At 38.0% G+C, this 23,348-nt stretch overlaps 1 protein-coding gene across 2 annotated transcripts in view; it reads right to left on the bottom strand.

Moving 5' to 3' along the window:
• The window catches only part of SNCAIP (synuclein alpha interacting protein), an 89,340-nt gene that overhangs the window by 54,002 nt on the left and 11,990 nt on the right, over positions 1–23,348 (bottom strand). The gene's annotated exons all lie outside the window — the stretch shown is intronic.

Raw genomic sequence — 23,348 nt, 5'->3', positions numbered from 1 at the left:
ATGCTCAGGAAGTTCAACACAGGTATAAAGACCTAAGCTGCTCAGCACCCTTGTGACCTTGCAACGATAGCTATGTTGATCATGTGCCCTCTCATGAGACATTTACAGCAACTCCTGTCACCACAGATTTCCTCTGCCCAGTATGGCAGAAAAGAACGGAGAATCCTGCTGTGCACAGACAATCACACCTTATCTCTGCTTACAAGCAGACTAACACACAATGCAGCCAGTGCTTTACAGATTAATGGTACACCACCCCTCAGGCTCTGAGGGCATATCCCCCAGAACAGCAACAAATTCAATACCAGAATTATATCACATGCACTAATTATCAGGGGCATTAACCATTTTCTTACATCAAGAGGAAAAAAAGAGCAAATTCTCCTGCAAAGCAAGAAATATGGTTGGCAAAGTCAATATTAGATCTGAATAAATTTAAGCTTCAACAATTAGAAGATCAAAGACAACAAACCCCTCATTGTCAATCCTAACTACAATGGAGGTGTGTGTCATCACTACAAATAAAACAGAAGTAAGAAGGGAAGGTGTTTTAAAAGAAGCTGAAAAACAAAAGCACAATGCATTTTTAAATAATGTGAGTCATTAGATAATGACAGGTGTTATTATAGAAGAAAATTAAATCCTCCAGTACTTTTACATAACAAAGGAAACACCTTAAGGAAAAAAATGACACAAACTCAATTCATTCATATAACAACTACAAAGAAATATGTTTATGACTAATGAAATCAGCTGCATAGGCCTAAATAAATTCACTCCTTGAAACTTTCACATGCATTTAAAAATGTCGTAGGATATGGGGTCAGAAAAGAATGCTTTACTGTAAGTGTCAGACAAAGCAAAACCTCAATAATTATTCTCCCTAATAATACACTATCCACGGACAACGTTGACCTTAATATACCTGTTCTTGAGAAGCTATTAGAGAGAACATTCATTAGAGCTATTAAAGAGAACCAGTAGGCAAAACTCCAGTATTATGCTGACATAGAACAGAAAAGCAAATTATTTGTTTCTCATCAAGCTACTGAAACACTATCAGCATCATTTTCTCATTAAATGAATGATCCAGTTTTGGCTGGGGTGGAGTTAATTTTCTTTACAGTAGATAGTATGGGGCTGGGATTGGGTTTTGTGCTGGAACAGAGTTGATAATTCAGGGATGCTTTCATTACTGCTGAGCAGGGATTACACAGGGACAAAGACTTTTCTGCTCCTTATCCTCCCCATCTGTGAGCAGGCTGGGGGTGCAAAAGGAGTTGGGACAGCCAGGACAGATGATCCCAACTAACTCAATGAGATATTCCACAGCAGATGACATCATGATCTCCCCAGAAAGCTGGAGGAAAGGAAAAGGAGGGTGTTTGGAGTGATGGAGTTTGTGTCTTCCCAGGTCAGTGTTACACTAATAGAGCCCTGCTCTCCTGGAGATGGCCAAACACTTGCCTGCCCATGTGAAATGGTGACTTAATTCCTTGTTTTGCTCTGCTTGCATGCACAGCTTTTGTCTTCCCTACTAAACTGTCCTGATCTCAATCACCCCAAGGGTTTTCTTACTTCTACTCTCCAAGCAATTGTGTGGGAATACTGTGGAGGACAGTAGCATGTAAGAAAAACCTCAGCTACCTACAATTTTCTCTCACTGTTACTGTTAGACTTGAGTGAAGCAGTGGGAAGAGAGAAGGCTACAGAAAGGTAAAACCAGAAGTGTCTTTATTGTGAAACTCATCAGAAGCTTTTAATTTTGCACATTCCCAAATGGTAAGTTTATTCTCGGCAGGACCCACTAAAATCAGACAAAAGCCTGATAGTGAAAGGAAATAGCTGTTGTGAAAAGCACAACACATTCAAGGCTAGGAATTTCTGCACTGCAGATTTTCTTAACAGAAACATAAAATGTCAGTATATTTTTTTAAGATTTATTTATTTGGTAGACATTACAGCTTAATTGTGGTGAAGTGCACTGGTCATGGGTTCAAGTGATTGGCAAGGCAAGGTTTTGGGAGCGGGAGAGTTACAGGATTGGGTTCTGAGAGAAGATGCTAGAAATTTCTGCTGTGTCTGATGGAGCCAGATCCAGAGAGAGCACTCTGATCAGAGCTGAGCCCCTCAATGATGGTGGTGACATGTCTGGGATAAAAAATTTAGGAAAGGTAAAATGTTAGTGTGCAACAGCAGCCAGGACAGAAGAGTGAGAACATGAGAGCAACAGCCGTGCAGACACCAAGGTCAGTGAAAGAGTGGGACAAGCTGGTCCAGGTGCCAGAGCTGCAAGTTCTCTGCAGCCCATGGTGCCATGGTTGAGCAGCTGTGTCCCTGCAGCTCTTGGAGGAGGCTGTGGAGGACCCCAAGTCAAAGCAGCTGGAAGCCCAGAGGAGGCTGTGATCCCATGGAAAGTCCATGCTGTCCAAAGAGCGGGGTCTTTGCAGGACCTGTGACCATGTGGAGAATGGAGACCATGAACAAGCAGTTTTGCAGGCAGGAGTTGTGACCTCCCTCCAGAGAAGTAGAACCTAGCTGTCAGCTTATCACTGTGACTGCTGAGACCAACTCAAACCAAATTATTATCAGTTTCTGAAATATGACGAAGGCTGAATGTCTATGCCAAATGTATTTGACAGATTCTGACTGTATATGCCAGCTGCCAGACGGTGGTTGGGCACTGGCATAGGTTTCCCAGGGAAATGGTCACAGCACCAAGACTCACAGAGATCAAGGTTTATTTGAACAACGCGCTCAGATACATGGTGTGCCTCTTGGGTCTTGCTGTGTAGAAACCTGGATTCTGTGATACTTGTGGTCCCCTTCGAATTCAGAATATTTTTGTATGATTGTATGATTCTGTATGTACTGTCCTACACAAATTAAAGGACTATGATAAATGGATGAAGTAGGAATGAGTATTAAAATATAAGTTTAAAGATTAACAATATATATGGACCACACAACATAGAAATAGTCTGAAAACAAACCAAAGCTTCAAGGAGTTTCAGTTTTTCACTGGAATGAAATGGATTAAAAGCTGCCCACCCACTATTTTTAAAAGTTGACAGAAGAGATAAATAAAGCTGCTTTAAACATGTCATGTAAAGAAGAATCAAGAAGTGACATAGAGATTTTATTTTCAACTAAAAGCTGAATTTATTCAGTTAAAATTAAATTAAAATTTTTTAAAATAAAATTTTGAAATAATTTTTAAAAGTAAAGTTAAATTAGTCACTTAAGAAATGACTCCATTAATAAAAACTCCCATAAAAAAAAACCTCCACAACTTTACTAAAATAACTATTATTCCTGGTTACCACATATCTCAAGATTTAGAACAGAAAGATTTCAGCTGTTCAAACTTACGTTTCACTCCAAATTGGAAGAAGCCATTGAAGCAAAAGAAATTTGCTGTACCCATGTACAGCTGACAAAAGGACTTCATTCTACCTAGTGATGTACAAAACCCATGAAGTCAGTCCACAGTCCTGCATCATTACTTCCCCAAAATGTTATCTTCTGTCTTTTCAAAACTTAAAGACTATGAAATGCACAAAGACTGAAGAGGAAGTCAATAACTAAAACAAAGACATTTTCTCTATGGAAAGCCTTCTGAAAATAGTGTTCAGTTATATGAAAAGAAAGGGCAAGAGATTAATGTATTCACTCAGTTACAAGATTTTAATTCTTTTCTTAACAAAGTAAAATTTAACATCTCAATTCAATTATTACGACCAAGTAAGATTTCTCATTACTATACTTGGAGTTTTATGCAAAAGGTGTACTTTTTGGGTACAATTTAACACAGCAGAACTCCACCATGCATAATCCAAACCATATGGTAAAGCTGGTACTCAGAGCTGTGTCTATTTTGAGAGCTTTGTGATGGCTGAATCCAGCACACCACCAAAAGCAGAAACAATCTGAATAGGATGAACAGGAGGATCATAAGCACAATTGGTCAAATTCAAGGTAGAAATAATTGCAACCAAAATTGCAACTTTCAGCAGCGGCTGACATGAGATGAATAATGTGTTTCCAGAACCAACATCAAAGCAATAGAGATGACTGTCTCTAGCTTGTCAGCAGAAATGTCTGACATTTAACCTACAAATGTTCCTAACTGTATTTTGGAAGCTAGTAATTTAATATTCCACAAAATTTTAACCCCCAAAAGAGCATTTTCTGTCTGGCAATTTGACTTGCAGAGAGACATAGGCACACACATATATATTTTATACAGGTTAAATAAATCTGGTCAGCTCTAAGAATTCACAACTAAAAGAAGAAAACCACATAAACATCACGCATATGTACTCAGGGAAAAAAGTGGCTTTTTACAATTTTGTGAACCAGGAGAAATCAAGCTAAAAACTACTACACAGAAAAGGAAATAGGAAATAGGATTATCGGTATAATAACATATTGTGTATATTGCACTGCAATGGATAGTAGTATTTACAACCAAACTCATCCTTCTCCTTTTCAAACACAGTCACTGTTTTTTCAAAACAGATTTCCTCTGTTTTCCTTCTCAGCTAAAATTAGACACCTGAGCTCAAATCCTCTTGCTAACATTCAATACATACAATCAGATGAGTTAGGGAAAAAAGGGACAAAAAAAGTAATTTCCAGAATAATACTAATATTTCTAATAATAGTAGCAATGAAGTATTAGATGCAGAGAAAAAAATCCATCAACTTCTGCAAACACTAAAAACCCACTCTGGATTGATGGCACATATTACCAACAGATGTAATGCTTATAGTTGTTCACAGATTTACTTTCTAAGGTAGATCAAGCCTTAGATTTTTCTTTCCACACAGTCACAATGAGTCACACCATCAGCAATCCCTAGGGGCTGGTGTGCCTTTTGAGAATGAAGTAGACCATATGCAGGAATGCTTTAAAAGTCAGATCAGCTCTATCACATAACCCCTACTACCTTGCTCATAGGCAAGAACAAGGCCCTACAGGTGAGCATTTGCTATCAGGCAATTAACTGAGTGAATAAGGAAAGTGATACAGGAGGAAGGATGTGTGCAAACACCAGGTTCAGGCTCTTGCTCTGACTGCTTAATGCAAAACTGTGGAACAACAAAGCATAACTGATTTTTAACAATGCCTTTGCCACAAGGCTGTAGTGAATTCAGTAGCTTCAAAAGCAAACTGATCCAGTATCTCAGACAAAAACGGTCTCAGTGTAGCATGAGAAAGGCTAAATTCAAGAGGCAGCAAAGGGAATATGTCCTTTACTGAGCCAAAATAAAACGAATAATTGAAAATGCAAAATTTTAATTATTTATGGATACATAAAAACCAAGAACAAATAACAATAAAAGGTCTGCTGTCAATTAAATCTTTATTTCAGTTGTAACTCTAAGAAATCCTGCTAAATGCCACATGGGATTTTATTTTCCACATGTCAGAACTACTTTAACAAAATATTTGGGGATTTACTTAAACTTTCAATCAAATATAAAGTGAATCAGATGTAAAATATTTCTAAGTTTCCTTTAGCACAGTTAATATTAAAGATTTAGGCTTTAAATGCCAGAATGCTATGACAGTTGCTTTTTAATTAGGGGATAAGGTTACATTTTTCAATTATAGGTCTAAGATAACAAAATAAACATATGGTCCTTTCCTAAGCATCAGGAGCTATAGTAGCTCAAGATGAACAAGATCTGTGGGCAGAAATGAAAGACTTTACATCTTTAATTTAAGCACACAGTATGTGTTTCAGCTAATGCCTGAAATCTGGAAAGCATCTGACTTTTATTCCCTACCATTAAGAAATACCAAGATCATAACCCCAAATTTCTTCACTTTCAAACAAATAGAACAGTGTAACATTACGTTAAAGCTATTCAGCATGCAATGAAAAGCCCACTACACAATTAAAATCTACTGTTGAGGAAGCGATGTCAGAGCTAGGAAATGCCTAAAAGTGAATTCAGTTCTTCCATTCTTATATTCTACTGTAACACCTAAGTTCTACCAAAAATTAAATTGGCCTTTCACCTCTATTTCATACAGAATGTGCAGAAAGCAGTACAGTATGTCCATGAGCACTGCCAACCAGGGGATGTGTGAACTGGACTGCTGAAAGAAGGCAAGAAATCTTAGCTGCTGGGTCCTAGCAGAGATACTCTGGGCTAAAACTACCACCTCTCCAGCTATTCCATCACTTCTTATGCTCCCTGGTACCTGGCTGTGTGTTGTTTCCTATAAAAGATTACACGCTCTTTGCGACAGGGATTGCATGGTCACTCCACAGTTGTCTAACTTCTCCTATAGCTGGCATCCTTGTCTATTAACACAGCTTTGTGGTGCAAGATTAATCCAATTAAATATAAACACAATGCAAATATGCTAGAGTAGGCCCTGGAAGAGGACACACCGTAAACTTTGTGGAAGATCCCAAGATAACATCTTTATTTACTAAATAAAGATGGTGCCTTTGCAGGTGATGAAAGTCAAGGAGAAAGCATCAAAGACATGGGAAGCATACAGTTACATTAGAATAGAATAGCTGAGTTGGAAGGGACCATGATCATCTAGGTATGAGTAACTGTTTAAATTTAAAACCACACATATATGCACTCTTAGAAGACCCCAGCTTCTAACTCATGTTTATATTATCTTCATCATCTCTAAAGGGAAATTACTTGGATATAATCAATAAATTTTTAAGCAACATGATTTCAGGAATATAAAGAGCGACAGTGAAAATCAAATGGAGGCTGATTTCCTTTTCAAGCACACTACCTTAACTTTGTGCACTCAAATAAGATAGCAACATGATACATGGTTAGACTATGTTGGTATCTTTAAGTCATATAAGGGTTTGTGATAATATAATGTACACTAAACTGCACTGTGTAATCGATTTTTGTTACCCTCTAGATCTCCCAAAGTAATTATGCAATATAACATTTTTTCTACAACTTGTCATTGAAATTACCTATCAAGTCAGATCTTAAACATAAAAAAATTAAGGGAAGGCTCAATAGGAGTAGTAGGACATATTAAAGAGTTAAGATGAATTTTAAATAACAATTGGAGAAAAAAAAAAAAAAAAAAGTTACAGTGAAGCTGAAAAATTATGTGACTTATTTCAGTAAAGGAATGTATTCCGCAACCAGGATTACCTAATCTCTTATTGCATTTATTCAGGAATACTCCTGAGTTTAAAAGTTCACAACAGCAATTCATAATAGCATGATACTTCTAAGGCAAGTAAAAATAAAAGCACTGCTTTTAATCACTACTCAAGTACTATCAGTGCACAAGCTACACTGATAGGACAGGAAGACAGAACTCAGCAAGGAACAATTTTCCAAGACCAAAAGATGCTGTTTGTAAAATCTGACTCCAGAAAAACTCTGCATTCCAGACATACAGAAACAATCCACCTACAGCCCAGAATAGTCCCAAATACGGAGCCCAGTCCTGCTCCTAATGAAGCCAATGTAGATAGAGGACTGGTTTAAGATAAGAACAAATGTCTTTATTCCTGGCCAAACATAGCTGAACTTCTCCTGGTTATATACCCAGACCTTGAGAACATGTGTTCATCCATACTGGGTGCATATAAAGGGAGGCACTGTCCCGCTCTGCTCTGCACTGGGGCAACCTCACCTTGAAACCAGCGTACTGCTTTGGGCACCAGAGCGTAAAAAGGATCTAAAGCTATTAGAAAGTGTCCAAGGAGAAGTATGAAGATGGTGAAGGGGCTTGAAAGGAAGCCATAGGAGATGCAGGGCTGAGGTTGCTTGGTCTGTTCAGCATGGAGGAGACTGAGGAGAGACCTCACTGCAGTTCTGCAGTTTCGTTGTGAGTGGGAGAGGCAGGCACTGATCTCCCCTCTGTGGTGACCAGTGACAGGATGCAGGAGAATGGCCTGAAACTGTCAGGGAGGTTCAGGTTGGATATCAGGAAAATGTTCATCACCCAGAGGATGGCTGGGCACTGGCTCCCCTGGGCAGTGGTCACAGCACCAAGCCTGAAAGAGCTCAAGAGGTGTTTGGACAATGCTTTCAGACACTTGTTGTGATTCTTGGGGCTGTCCTGTGCAGGGCCTGGAGCTGGATTTTAATGATTCTTGTGGTTATCTACTGACTTGGGATTTTTTACACTTCCATGATGCCATTATTCAATCCCATGGAGTCTTAAGAGAAATGCACAATGTGCACAATTTCTGCAGCCCAGAAAGCCAAACCAAAAGCATTATGACCACCAGGTCAAGGGAAAGTATTCTGCCCCTCTACTCTGCTCTCATGAGATTTCAGCTCAAGTAGTGTGATGAGTTCTGGGTCCTCAGCACAGGAAAGGACCTGTTGGAGTGGGTCTACACAAGGGCCATGAAAATAACTAGAGGGAGGGAACAACTTTCTTAAAAGGAAAGGCCGAGAGAGTCAGGGATGTTCCATCTGAAGAAGAAAAGGGTCCAAGGAGACCTTACTGCAGTTTTTCAATACTTCAGAGGACACTTACAAGAAAGATGGGAATGTGAAAGTTTTTAGTAGGGACTGTAGTGATAGAACAAATTGTGATTGATAGATAGCTAGTTTAAACTGGACATAAAAAAATAATTTTTTTTGCAATGTGGGTGGTGAAACACTGGAACAAGTTGGCAACTTGTCATCTGCCAACTATACCTGCAACATTCAAGGTCAGGTTAGACTGGGCTCTCAGCAACCTGATCTGGTTGAAGATTTCCCTGCTCATTGCAAGGGATTTAGACTAGATGACCTTTCAAAATCCCCATGATTCAATGATTTTGAAGAAGTCAAAAGTAGGAAGTAGGTAACAATGTATGGTTCACCTATCTTCTACTTCCATGAAATGAATGGAAAATTCATCACAACCTCAGGCATTTTAACATCAATATATTTAACTTCTACAAAGACTGACACTATATAATCTGTAAGATGTGTGTCAGCATTCACAGACTTAAGATAAAGCATGCTTATTAAGACATAATTCCTCAGCTTGTTGGGGGTTTTTTAGCATGCTGAATAACACTTCAGATAACTTCCTGCAAGTGTTACCCTAAGGATGACAACGCAGCTGCAGTAATATACAAGTAAGTTTTGCCATGATATCTGTGTGACTAAGATATCACTCACCTTAGCACAAAGAGTGTCTGTTTGGCTGTTGGAAGCATCTCCTTCTTGCTTTTTAAAATTCTGGTCCATTTAGCTATCTCATGAACAACCATTACACCTCATATTAAAAAAAGTCATTCTACTTTTTCAGTTCCACAATAACACAGCAACCTAACAAGAGAAAACTAATATTCAGGCTACCAGGTGATCTGACTAACTGAAGAGTTGTTTTTACTGTAACATAACTGAAAAGGCATCTGCTCACTGCAAACCATCTCAGATTTCTTATAAAAAAACTCCATCCTTTCCACCCAGTAGTTTTATATACCTTCAATATTCAAGCATAAAGAAACATGGACTCCAACCATTCAGCCAGAAATACGCACTTGAGTATTTTGGACTGAGGCCTAGAAAAAGAAAGTTGTTTGTTTCAATTAGCCTTGAAAGAGAAACCTTAGGAGTCGGAAATTATTAGCTGTTATTTCAAAACTGCCACAGCGTATGATTCAAGCACTGTAAAAAAGCTAATACACTGTCTGCTTAACTTTGATGACAGGATCAAAACAAGTAAGAGGTCAACTTATCTGTTCAAGAATACTTAATTGGCTATATTTGATTAATTTATGGTATTATTCCCTTTGAAGTGCTACATGGTTATTTGTACTTAATATGAAATATCCCACAGTCATACAAAATTAATACACTTATCTCATTGGAATCTTGCTTATACAGCAACTGTTTCAGTTAATTCAGACCAGCTAACTCTTTCTATATGCTTTAGGACTTATTGATATGCAGAACAAAATCAGATCAAACAACCTCCCTTTGTAAATAATGTATGTACATATAGGTGTAAAAGCAGGGAAAGACTAGGCAAAAATTTCACTAGAAGACAGAGCAAGAATAAACACTACTCCATTATCACAACTTATTTCGACTATTGGTAGTGACCTGCTGACAAGAGGCTGGAGTGGGTTGGTGGCCACACTGGACACTATGTTTGGAGTAAAACACACAGCTGCTGTCCCACATGTAGTCCCAGACAAACTGTAAGAAAAGCAGGTGGTGGGATTTACCTCAACTTCGAACGTTTTAACTTTTGCACTAAAAATGGAATCAGGTCTAGCTTTGCCACCTACCATGCCAGTAACAAAAGCACCGCTTTATCCAGGTACCACACACAGACGTAAACTTCTGCTGAGCATGCTGCAGCAGCATCCTCTTCTCTTCACTGTGACATGCTTTTATATTTGCACAGGGGCACCACAGAGTAACTTCAGCCATTAATGTCTATAAGCTCATTCCTTATTTAGTTATTTTCCATATTAAAAAAAGAGGCTCTACCTGTGAGGGGAGATTAAATGAAACAACGCACTATTCATTCTCAGCCATTTTTTTGTTAATGGCCATTAAACTAGACAAGCATGGAAAATTGCCTGTAATTCTACTTATTTCTACTGCTGCTTTCATGACACGTATCTAAGCTGTGGAGTACTACTTCCTGTCAGCCACTGACCCTACTTGAGCATGAGGCTGCTCCTCTCACTTGTTTAAAAATGGTCTTTAAATGGTAATGAACTTCTGCTCCTTCCTTTATACTGCTCTGTGAATATGTATTTATTGTCATGTTATCTTCAGTTACTGTATGTTCTCAGGGTGGATGTTCAGTGTTCCCATTAAACACTGTTGTGACAGCATGACTCTAAAAAAACAAAGTGTTTCTGCTTAGTGCAGAGAATAATAATTCTCAGATCTCTATTACAAGAGAAATAATAATGTCCATTTGAAATTACCTACACATAAGCTTTAAAACCTGTCATCTAGAGGCATAAGAAATAGTCGCAAATAAATTTATTTAAAGTGTGAAATTCTTGTCATTCATGTATGAAATGGCCACTTCCCACAAAAAAAGACCAGCATCATCTCTGTGAAATATAATTTATTTTCTCAACTGAAATGTTCCCACAGTTTCAGAAAGGACACTTGAGGTATACACTCCATTTATATGAAGAAACTGAAACAGCAAAAGGTCAATTAAAAATTTATTTTCCATCAACAAAAATCAATTTTAAGAAAAGAGAAAATTCATTTTCTCAAATCAAAAAATCTAAAAGTGAGAAAAGACATTTTTAATCACTTTATGCATCCTTAAAAATAACTAGCAGATAGACCAACATTATCACCCAAAATAGAAGAACAGAGTGGCTGAAGTTAAAGCACAAAATGTCGTAGGCTGAAAGAGTTTGCCTGAGTTAATTTAGGTCAACCCCTCTGCTCACACAAGGTCAGGTAGAGCAGTTTTAATCCAGGACTGTAGCCAGCTGGTTTCTGATTATCTCTAAGAATGGACACTCCAAAATGTCCCTGGGCACCTTGGCCAGTGTTTGATCAGCCTCACAGCAAAAAAAGCATTTCCTTGTGTTAGATGGAATTTCATGTGTTTCACTTTGTGCCAATGGCCTTTTGCTCTGTCAGCGTACACTGGAAAAATCTTCACGGAGAAGAGCCTCACTCTTCTTCACTCTATCTCAGCCTGGAAAAGAAAGGTCTTAGGGATTACCTTACTCTGGCCTTCTAGCTCCTCAAGAGAGCCTACAAGAACAATGGAGAGGAACTATTTATAAGTTAGGGACAGGAGAAGAGCAATGATTGTAAACTGAAAGAGAGGAGGCTTACACTGGACATTAAGCCTTCAATGTGAACCTGATGAGGCACTAGAACAGGCTGTGAAAAGAACTGGTGGATGCCCATCCCTGGAATATTCAAAGGCCTAGCTGGATGTGAGGAACCTGAGGTAGCGAAAGTTGTCCGTCCCTACTGGGGGCATAGAACCAGCAAGGTGGGAAGAAACCTTTAATATCATTAAGTACAACCATCAACCCAGCACTGCCACTGTAATTTCTAAACCACATGATCCAGTGCCTGATCCAGATCCCCCTTGAACACCTCCAGGGATGATGAGTCCACCACCTTCCCAGGCAATCTATCCCTGGCCATGCTAACAGGGAAACACATTTCTAATATCTAAGCTCAATCTCCAGTCAGTTTAAGGACATTTCCTCTAATACTCTCACTTCAGGCATGGCAGAAGAGACAAGCCCCACCTTACCAAAATCTCCTACCTGACCCATGAGGTTCCCCTCTCTCCTCCTCTTCTTGAGGCTGAACAAACCCCTCTCCCTCAGGAGTTGTTCATAAGACGTTTCTAGACCTTCCAAGATCCTTCTTAGCCATCACTGGATGTGCTCCAGCACCTCCATGTCCTCTTTAAAGTGAGGGGCCCAGAACTGAGTTCCAGATGTGGCCCCACCACTGCTGAGTACAGGGGACAAGCACTCATGGGCTCATACTGAGCCAGCTTCAACCAGCACCCAAGGTCCCTTTCTGATGAGCAGCTTTCAAGACTCTTCTGCCCAAGCCTGTGGTTCTGCAGGGTTACTGCAATCCCAGAGCAGGATCTGGTACTGGGGTTGCAGCTGAACATCCTGCAGTATCCTCACCCCAATGACCAAGTCTGTTCAGGTCTCTCTACAAAGCCTCCAGCAGACCAACACGCCCACACAACTTGGTGCCATCTGCAAATTCACTGAGGCTACCCTCACTCTCCACGTCCAGATCATCAAAAAAGATGTTGAACAGGACTGGCCCCAAAACTGAACCTTGGGGAACGCTTCTAGGGACCAACGGACAACTGGGTTTGCTCCATTTGCCACCAGCTCTCTGGGCCCAGCCATCCAGCCCGATTTTACCCAGTGAATAATAAACCCATCTGAGCCACGAGCAGCCAGTTTTTCTAGGAGGATACTGTGGAAGAGTGTTACAATCACTTTAATGAAGTCTAGATAGATGACATCCACAGCTTTCCCATCACCTACTAAGCAGGTCACTTTGTCATATAAGGTGAATCAAGCTGGCCCAGAAGGAGCTTTGTTTCCCTGGTTGTCCTGCATGTGCAATGCAATGGCACTCAGGATGATCTCTTCCATAACCTTCCCCAGGACCAAGGTTATGATGCTTCGCAGGATGCTCTGCCCTGGAATGTGGTTCAGCCATTGGACAATATCCCATTTGCATGGCTATCAGTAGTGGATTGTGAGGGGGAGTCATGTACTGCTTTTGGTGTTGAGTTATGCTAAAGCCTGAATTAATATCCTGATTACTGAGGTAACTGGAGACATGTGACAGGCAATCAATCACTTTATACTATAAAAGTCCGGTCCACTCTCTTGTGGTTAGGTTCTTCTAACATATTCCTTCTTGCAGTGTATATGAAGTTTTCTCCCCTAAAGCAGGAATGCCCCTTCAAAGATACTCCTCGAGGCTGAGAGAAACAGATCTGAGCACAAGCACTGGTATGGTGAATTAGATCAATTTCTACTTAGTAATTGTTTGTTTATTTTTGCTAGTTTTAATATAATTCCTTTGATATTGTGCACCATCTTATACTATATGCTACTAGTATTTTTAGTTTTTATACTGTGTACTGATTCTGATTAAGACATTTTGTCTGATCATTGGTCATTATAAATAATACATTTTACATATATATATATATATATATATATATATATATATATATATATATACACACACATATATATGCATCTATGTGCCACCTTTAATTCTGTGCGACAAAGTTATTTAAACTGTAGACGAAAGTCTGGGTCCAAGACTGGATTCAGCTGCACCCAAGCTCCTCTTACAAGGAGTTTAGAAAGCAAGGAAGTCCTTTCTGCACCTCATGACTCAACAGGACAGCTTCTCTAATAAACTTTGTCTGAAGCTTCCACTCCCACCCGTGACAGGCTGACAGGCCTGTAGCTCCCTGGATTATCCTTCCAACCCTTCTTGTAAATGGGCACTATATTTGCTAATTTCCAGTCAGCTGGAACTTCTCCACTAAAACAGGACTGCTGTTAAATGACCGAGAGTGGTTTGGCAAGTCCTTTTGCCAGTTCCCTCATTATTCTGGGGTGTATCCCACCACAGCCCATGATCCTTAAGGTCCCTCCCAACCCAGGCCGCTCTACAATTCTACAATCAAAAAGTGCTTTCCAGCTCTTCTTTCCAGGGCTCTACTCATGGGATTCTTTCAAGCAGGTCTCTGAAGATATGCATGGACCATTTTATACTAACAATGACTTCTTCCTCTAAGCATTTATTTTTCAATTATTTTCCTAGTTTGTAAATGTGTGTGAAACTCAATAATAGGAAATTTATATTTCAAACACAGGATATCATAATGCTAGCAATATAGGATATCCAACACTGAGAACTAAATCCAAGGCAGAGATGAGGACTAATTTTGCATTTTTCCAGATTGGCAGGGTTTCAATGCTTTTTGATTCTAGTGTCCTTTTTATATATTGGAGTGTTTAGCAGAGATAAGAACAAAAAAGAGCAAATGCTGTTGAAAGGCTTTTTAGCATATGTAGAAACAGAAATACCTGTCAAAACAATTGTTTGCATAATCATGGCATAAACCAGCTGCAATTAGACTGTACTTATCATTTCATTATGCTGTTCATTATGACCAAGATATCCTGTTTGTTCTGCCTGTTCAAATAGAAAAAAAAACAACCCTTCATGAAAGCAATTCTTTAATAGTGCTTCAGAAGGAAGCTGTAGCTGGTAAACACATGTTCTTATGGGAAATTGCCATAATCCTGACTATATCCCAGCAGGCTCTGAAAATATTTCTCACAGAGTCTCTTACATAAAATCTACAACATATGTACAGCAGACTGTGCTTCACATCCTTTTAAGGAACTTGCAAGATTAATGAAGAGGACATTACTCTTGCTTTTCCTTCCAAATGTCTGCCCCTTGCAACAGGTATTCTGTAATATTTGTTTTCTCTCTTATTTTCATGGTTTCTGCACTACCATGAATCTGTAGAAGTTTACAACTAGACCCCCTATTGACAGAGTCTTACTGCAGGCTTTTAATGAAGCCTATCCAACACACAGTCTATTGATAAATGCATTTCATTACGTTTGTACCACTAAGCTCCTACCATTCTTCCAGAGCAATTATCAGAGAAATCAATACAGTTGTTATTTTGTATGTGGTTGCTAAGAGGTTTTGAAAATCAATACAGTAGTTATTTTTTACATGGTTGCTAAGAGGTTTTGAAATTGATCTCACTTTCTTCTTTTTTCTTTTTTTTTATTACTATTGACTGATATGTCAAAAAGAACACAAACAGATCAACACAGCTCCCTTACTAATTGTCATTCAGCTAAATATCTATAAGCCATTAGGGACATATAGAAGTCACAGATTTCTGGATGGGAAACACTAACATTGATGAAAATTTTACAAAACTTGACCATTTGAAAAACGTAACTCACTCTTCACAATCTAAAATGGACAGAATGGTTTTCTCAACTATTTTTTCTTCAGTACTTCTTAACAGAGTTTTTGCCCTCTTGCATCAAACTGGGCAATTCAGTTAAAGAAAATTATACCACATTATAGACATGGAAAAAATTCTCAATGCAACCAGAGAAAAATTCAAGAAGTATCTTGAGCTTTTTTTTTATTTTTTTTTTTTTTAATTATAGTGATATTCCAAATGAGAAACCTAGCAATTAGTCTTTCTGAAAAGCTCTGTGACACAGTATCACCTACTGTAATTATCTATTTTTATCAAAACCAGAATCAGTAGCAATGAGAAGTCTACCACGACTACTGTGCATGTTGTCTCACATCTCATCTTCTTTTTCAACTGTTGTTTGCTCCAGAATTGTTTACCAGACAGATGAACAGCCTCATTCTCTTCTACTTACTGGAACAAAACTGACCTTTACAATTTGTGCAACTTGAAATTGCATTTAAAAGACAGCATGGATAAGAAAGGGGGTGGTACACTTCTGACCTATGTAATTTACTAAATTGATTTAGAGCTCCTCTGTTCTGATTTACCAGCATTATGCTCACACTTAGACTACATTTGTAAACATAGCTGCAGAAAATGCAGGAGGGAAAGAAAAAAGTCAGCCCTTTAATGAACATACAGAAACTTATAACCAATGTCCTCCATGCTGAAATATCACAGATGGTAAGATTAATTTTTAAACGACTGTGCATTCCTTCAGTACATGCAAAATACTGCAGCAGTATTTTTAACTTTCTGGATGTCAGTTGGCCACTATGACTTGCTACTACACATGGAAACCAGACCACAAATGTTCTACCACTAACGTTTAAATCTATCTCTTGGTTTTGACTCCACACTATAAATTACTAAAATACACAGAAAAACTTTTCATTTGCACTTCTGCTATTTTCCATCCGGGACTCTACTCTCCAGAAACTATTGAGACCTTCCTTCTCTGTGTTACATGTTACTCTTTTAAAGCCCAAATTTTTAAGTGCTCTGCCTAAAGGACTCTAGTTACTTCTGTGGGTGTCATTGTTAATCAAGGACACATGGAAAGGAAATGAAGGAGCCAAAAAGCAGCCTTGTTGTCTGGAAAAACCTCAGAATACACGGACATGGGTGACAACAGTAGGAAAAATCAGAGCTGGATAACAGGAAATGTTTGCAGCTTAGTGAAACAGTTTAATTAGAGCCTTCTTTTAAAGCATATAAAACTGAATGAACAAAATTCAGCCTCAAAATAACCGAAAATTGGGGCAATGACCTCAAAGATTCAAAACCGCTCAAGACAGTATAATGATGAGCCTATCACAACTGTTAAAGCAAATTTTACTTTTGCAAATTAGAACATCTTTATTTTCTTTTATATGTCCTACTCAAACGTCACTAAACCTGTAGTAATTTGCAAACCTACCAAACCACGCAGTCATCCAGACAGAGTGAATTAGGATGTTTAATAGCTAAGATGGTCAGATAGGCCCTGGCAGTAAACCAGTAGGGAGCAACAAAGATACACTTACTTATTGACTGATTTGAAATTAAGTTTTTTACTCTGTGGTACCCTCATTTTTTGCTCCACACCAAATCCATTTCTGGTCACAGCAACAAAAAAAGCATGCCAAAAGCATGCCAGAAACAGATTATTCCAATTTCTGGTTACTATTAACTAATACCTAACCAAGACCCCATGCTGGTTTCTAGCTGCTAGCCTTCACAAGAGAAACAATACAGACATGTACCTTAGGATTACCTCTGAGAAGGACTGCAATTTAAAATATGTAAGTTATATGCCCAAACTGCTTATCATATAAAGAGAAGAACTGATCTTTCACTACTGAGCTATCATCTTCATTTCCAGACCCCCTCAAGTCCTCCACCTTCACTGGGATGACCTGAACTACACTCACAAACTCTTTTCTATTGATGACTTTTGGGCCCACCAAGAATAGCTGCTACTTTTAGCACTATCTATTGATAGGGATTTGAAAGAATGTAGGGTCAAATACCACACTGTCTTGTTTTTTTACTCAAAAATTATGCCAACCAACATTTCTACTCCTAGTTCTAGAAGGATGCAAAAGAAAAAAAGTAAAAACTGGGAATAGAGGAAAAAAACCCCCCAAACTGACAGTATTTGGCAAACAGCAGCTTACCACTACAAGTAAGCATTTAGTTATCCCAACTGAGAAGTAAGCAGAAACACAAACTGGCTAGACTTGGTTCAAAAATCTACACAAGCAACTTAGAATCAACGTCAGAATGTTTAGTTTTCCAGTAAACAATAGTGTCATAGGAAAACTTGAGCTCCTGGATAGTAGCATGATAATCTGTAGTTTTATTAACATAATTTTCAGCATCTATAAAACAAATCATCAGTCTTGGCATGTGACCAAGGTACAAGTGTAGTCGCTTCACTGGGAATAAATGCAATTTATATATACTAGGCAGTATTGTAAAGTGTTATTCCATTTTTTCCAACAAAGGAGTACTTCTTCTACTGTCGCTTTTTCACACACATATACACTGAAATAAGCCACCAGCAGGATCTCTCCAAGTTTCAGGAAGAGAAGACAGCTTTAATACTACTTAGAGCAAACCAGCGCCAGTTGCAACTGTTTAAAAGATTATTCCTTTTAAACAAGCTCCAATCTTTTCCATTCACTTGTTGCAAGGTAAAGGGGCATTACATCTGGTGAGAAAGAGGAACAAGGATTTCCTGCTTTGTGTATCCTACTACACAGAAGAAGCGTTGCCAATCCCAGAAACTGAATTTTGGAATACTGACAAAGTTATGAACCTTATGTGGTCCAGGATGTTCATATGGTGTTTCAGTTACACAGATGATTCACTGATATTTATCATAGTCCACATTCTGAAAAGGAACTTCGGATTGCTATGTCAGTTAAGCAGTTAGCTGCTACTGATGAATATGATCTTAGGTTGCCTGTTATCTAGCAAATCTGTCTTTGAAAAAATATAGTCTTGCTATTCAAAAGTCAGTTGTTACTCTCACAAATGCTCTTAGGAGATAAGAGCCAATGTCTTACAATTCCAGCAGAACCATCCTGGACAAAAAAAAGAGTGTACTGTCTGCAGCTGTCAAAGTCCAATCTGTCTGAAACCCTGGATAAACTATTTCCAGCCCTCAAAGCCAAGTTCTCAAAGTTCTGACCATTAATGAAGAATTTCACCCTCTTTGGCTGTTCAAACAGTCACAGATCCAGCAGAGTCACAAGTGCAGACCAGCAAAACTTGGATTTTGTAGGGTACTATTCTTCGAGGATTTGTAGAAAAGTATGCAGAGCCTTAAAGTGCTGGACAGCTACACAAAGAAACTACTAAGCGGCTTACAAAAGAGTTTCCACAAGAGATCGGCACATCTGTAGAACTGTAAGTGATAAAGACACTAATCTCTCTCTCAACTGATAGATCGAAAGAGCCCACCATCAAAATACTTAGGAAGTTACATTCTTTCCCGAAAGATCACAGCAACGTTCCTTTTGCCTGTAAGTTAGTTAATGCTTGTACAAATGCTTTAAAGCCCTAGCAGGACCTTTTAAACATGGAATGCATAACCCTTTGATGCTGAGAAGAGTGTCTCTTTCCTTAACGAAAGCCAGGTCTAAGTAGCATCTTTTAGAATCAGCTGGCAGTCTCACTAGGACAGAAAATATGCTGTTGTATACTTCTCTACATATAGAAACCAGGACTGAATATAATAGAAACCAGGACTGAATATAATAAGCAATTCTATAAAATACCCACTCAACCACCTAGAACTTAAAATTCAGATTTACACTGAAGAAGACAGGATTTGCTCCTAATGTAGAAGATTCACCTACCCACCTGAAATCCAGAGTTGCTACATCAGTCTCCAAAAACGAACTTAAGTGAAGTTGTAACTACTTTTCAATTCAGATATTTGAAAAGCTCCCTTTGAGTCTAGAAAAGAGCAAGCACTGATTACCTTTCCACTTTCAGTAGTGAATGATGTAGAAGTTCTGGAAGCAGCTGTGCTGACTCCAAACCACCACCACTTCCATCACCCAGGACAGGGCACCTTAAAGTACACCCCAGGGTTTGACTGACGGATGCAAAACTATTATTACTATCTCTTTTTTAATGTACACTGAATTTAGTTTACAAAGCAAGGAAGAGAATGACCTTGCTCACTCTGCAGAATTACAGTGATATAAACATCAGCATTGGAGATTTTTTCACTTTCTGAATTTTATGGAAGCTATCTCCCTCAAAGCAGTTTATTTATTATGTTGCCATTCTGCAGGTCGATGTCAAGAAAAACTGTAATCTGTAAATATTTAAAAAATATTTTCCAAGTGCTGTAATTTTTCAAGCATCACAATCAGTTTAAACCTCTCCATTTATGGGAAGAGCATACTTATTTTTCTTGGTCCTGGTAAAATTTGTATTTTCCATGTTGCAGTCCGAGATCTAAAATACCCCTAGGGAACACTATATTACCCTATACCTGTAATTAAAATATGGGTTTTGCTTTCTTCCCCATCACAGCCATGAGCCTTAACATGTTTTAAAGTATTAATAAAGTAAGAAAAAATACCTCCTTTAAAAAAAATAAAATTGGATTTCAAACTGTTTCAAGAGTCAAAATTATAACAATGAATTGATAGTGCAATATTTTCTTATGGAGGTTCTAGTAGGATAGAATTTATGAGTTACCATACTGCACTACCCAATAACCAACACAACCTCTGAAACTGCAAGATCTCAGCAACATGTAAAAGGCAGTTCTGTCAGGGTCTATGAAAGGGCTTTTTTCTTTGCTTTTGAATGGTGAAAAACCATAAAGAATATTGTATCAGTGAGTGGACTGAACCAAAAGAAAAGAAACTGAACCAGAGGGGAAAAAAATTAAGAGTCCTATCAAGCCATGAATAACATTAAATTAGACCAAAAGCAGAATCTGGAACAACCAGTAATAAAACAGAACATGCACAACAGTGGGAAACCTGCCATTGATACATTTTGTAGCACTGAATGCACAAAAGCTCAAGTTTAAATTGTGCAGCTAGTAACTAGTTCATTGTACTTCCTCTGAGCTTTAAAAATATTTTCTTAAGCAGAACTAGCCAAAGAGTCTTCAAACACATTTGTTTTGAGTACTGGTAATTCAATGCTAACACCAAACCCAGGTTAAAATAATACATTCACATATAGACCTGCAGATTGTGTATGACATAATTTTCCATGGAAAATTATGACTGAGCAGAACATCAGAAATTTAACAAATCTGTTCTTCAGTCATTTTAGAAGTGTGAAATCTAACCAGAAAAACCTTCTTTACAAACTAATCTTAAAAGACACTCAACTCTTTTCTCTACTTCCTGCAAAATTTCAGGAAAAAAATCCCACTGCTATTCCACAGTGTGACTCCCTGGAGAAAATATACATACAATCTTTGCAATTACTAGGAAAAGTCCACTGCAAATTGAATTTATTACTTTACTAGTGGAAATTGAGCAGCTGAACTAACAAAATCAAGTTGAGTGTTGATTCTTTTTAATAACTGCCTCTTATATCAGTGAATTCTATGGCAAAAATAAATTTTATTTCATGCTACCTATCTGTTCTACCAATGCCAATGCAGGAAGTTCATAAATGTGACTCCTCAGGAGGCTTACACGCATCACTAAGAACAGTAAAATGAATGGTTACACATCTGCAGCCTGAACTTTGAGACGAATACAAGCAAATTGTGAATGCGCATTTTTCAAATGATTGCACCCATTATTTTCCACTGACTAATGACTGTTGGCAGAAATGAATAATACATTTTAATATGTAGAGGTTCAACAATCAAAAGTACAGAGAGTATGAATGGGTATATATCCATCTTCTCTGCATATATAATACTAAAGCTATAGGTTTTCATCTGTTTTTTATACTTAAACATCAAATAATTCATAATGCAGAACTGTAAAATATATATAGAACACTGCATCAATCATGTGAAAGTACAAGTGCTGTTCAGCATTTCTGTAAATCCTCCATTAAATCTAGATTTGAGACCAAACCAAACACTTACATGGATCAAGTCATGGTTACTTAGAACACTGAGAGACATAAAATGCTGTCTTATTTCACATCAAGATTATTTTCAGCTCTCTTCATTATTTCAAAGACTATTAGTGACAAATAAGTGCATTCCACTATAAAGCCAGTGCTTATATCCTTATATTCAGGAAGGAATTGCTAAACAAGGACTGGGAAATCAACAGACCCAAGTCCTGAGGTATTTTGCACAACCAGTACACTGCTAATGTACTCGCAGAAAACACAGATGTGTAACTAACTTTCAGTAACATTGTCAAATAAGAAGGAATTAGCTACTTGAATAATGATAATGTCTTGCTTTGCATGTCTACATTCCCTATCAGGGTTTTTTTAACACATACCATAAGCCACTTCTCAAGACATCAACCACTACATGTTCTGTATGGAAATACACAGAAAAAATGAAAATTTCACCACTATATCCTAAATGGTGGCTGAAAGTGTAAAGCCCATGTATCACCTAGAACCACCTCAAAGCAGCACAAAACTTTACTGAAGTAAAGAAACAGCACAGAAGAAAATGTGTGTGTACACTGCCATCATATTTACTTCAGCAAGACTTTGGAAATGTGCATTTTAGGAGAAATAAGCAGAACATTAAATAAATTAATGGCTTGATATGGTTCCCAATAAACTTGAGAAGGAACATAAAAATATGCATGATATTTTGATTTACAAACTTTTTATTCCAGGTACAATTTCAAAAGTACTATGCTGTCAAAGCACTCACAACTTCTAGTCTTTTGGCAAAGGTAATGAGTAATGAACATCTGCAGGGCTGTTGTGAGTTCATGAACTACAGAAATAAAAAATATGCCTTCTTTTGGTAGCCTCATTCTTATGTAAAAATCCAAAAATAATACACCCTAGTAACCACATCCACAAGGAACCAGATACTTGGCCCCAAAGTAAGACAGAGCAACACAGGGCTTATGGCAACTACCACTGCTAATGTAGGCTCCAGCACTTACGTTAGGATGAAATCAAGCATAGCAGAGCTCAGCCTTTCCAAATCATGCATTGGTTTGGGGGGAGGTGGAGGATTCTGTGTCAACGTCTCTAATAAAGCAGATGTGACTCATTGCACTCTCGTTTCAAATCATGAACTGAGGTTTCTCTTCTTTCTCTGAATTAGTGGCAGCAGCACTCGGGGCAGTATAACTGGGGTAGCAATCCTTCAAAAGTTTTTGCTCAGTACAATAATTTAAATTAAATTATATTATTTGATACTGCAGTTTTGTTACACAAATCCCAACTTCATATTCTCTTCTTAATACCTTGCATCCTTATTCACCTTATCTTCTGCAGGTACTGATCATAGAAAAATGTGGAAACAATTTGATCAGTATATCATCCCTATAAACCTTCCTAAGCTGCACATTTTTTTTCACTGAAGAACACATTTCATTTATAAGTATTGTTTCAATAAAACCAAGTAATCTAAAATATCTTTGCTTAACATACTTTTAACGATGAAAGCATCTGTTAGGTCATGTTAGGGTCTGAGGTCTTTTTTAATTATTATTATTTTTACATGGATGAGTAAAAGCAATTTTTCAAACACTTCCTTGCATCTTTCCTTTTCCCATTTGAATTACTCAACCTAAATTCAGTAACAGTCCAGTATAATTTCAGCACCTTGTAGTCCCACAGTGGCCTGCTCAATTATTTCTAGAAATATCCTGAAAAGAATTAATGACAAAGAATTAATGACAAACAGTGCTCTTAAGTTTGCAATATTCAAATGCTG

Source organism: Oenanthe melanoleuca, chromosome Z (assembly GCF_029582105.1).
Source record: "Oenanthe melanoleuca isolate GR-GAL-2019-014 chromosome Z, OMel1.0, whole genome shotgun sequence".
In the NCBI taxonomy this organism is placed as follows: domain Eukaryota; kingdom Metazoa; phylum Chordata; class Aves; order Passeriformes; family Muscicapidae; genus Oenanthe; species Oenanthe melanoleuca.
Note: the sequence above shows the minus strand (reverse complement) of the source record. Positions and strands in the feature narration are given on the sequence as shown.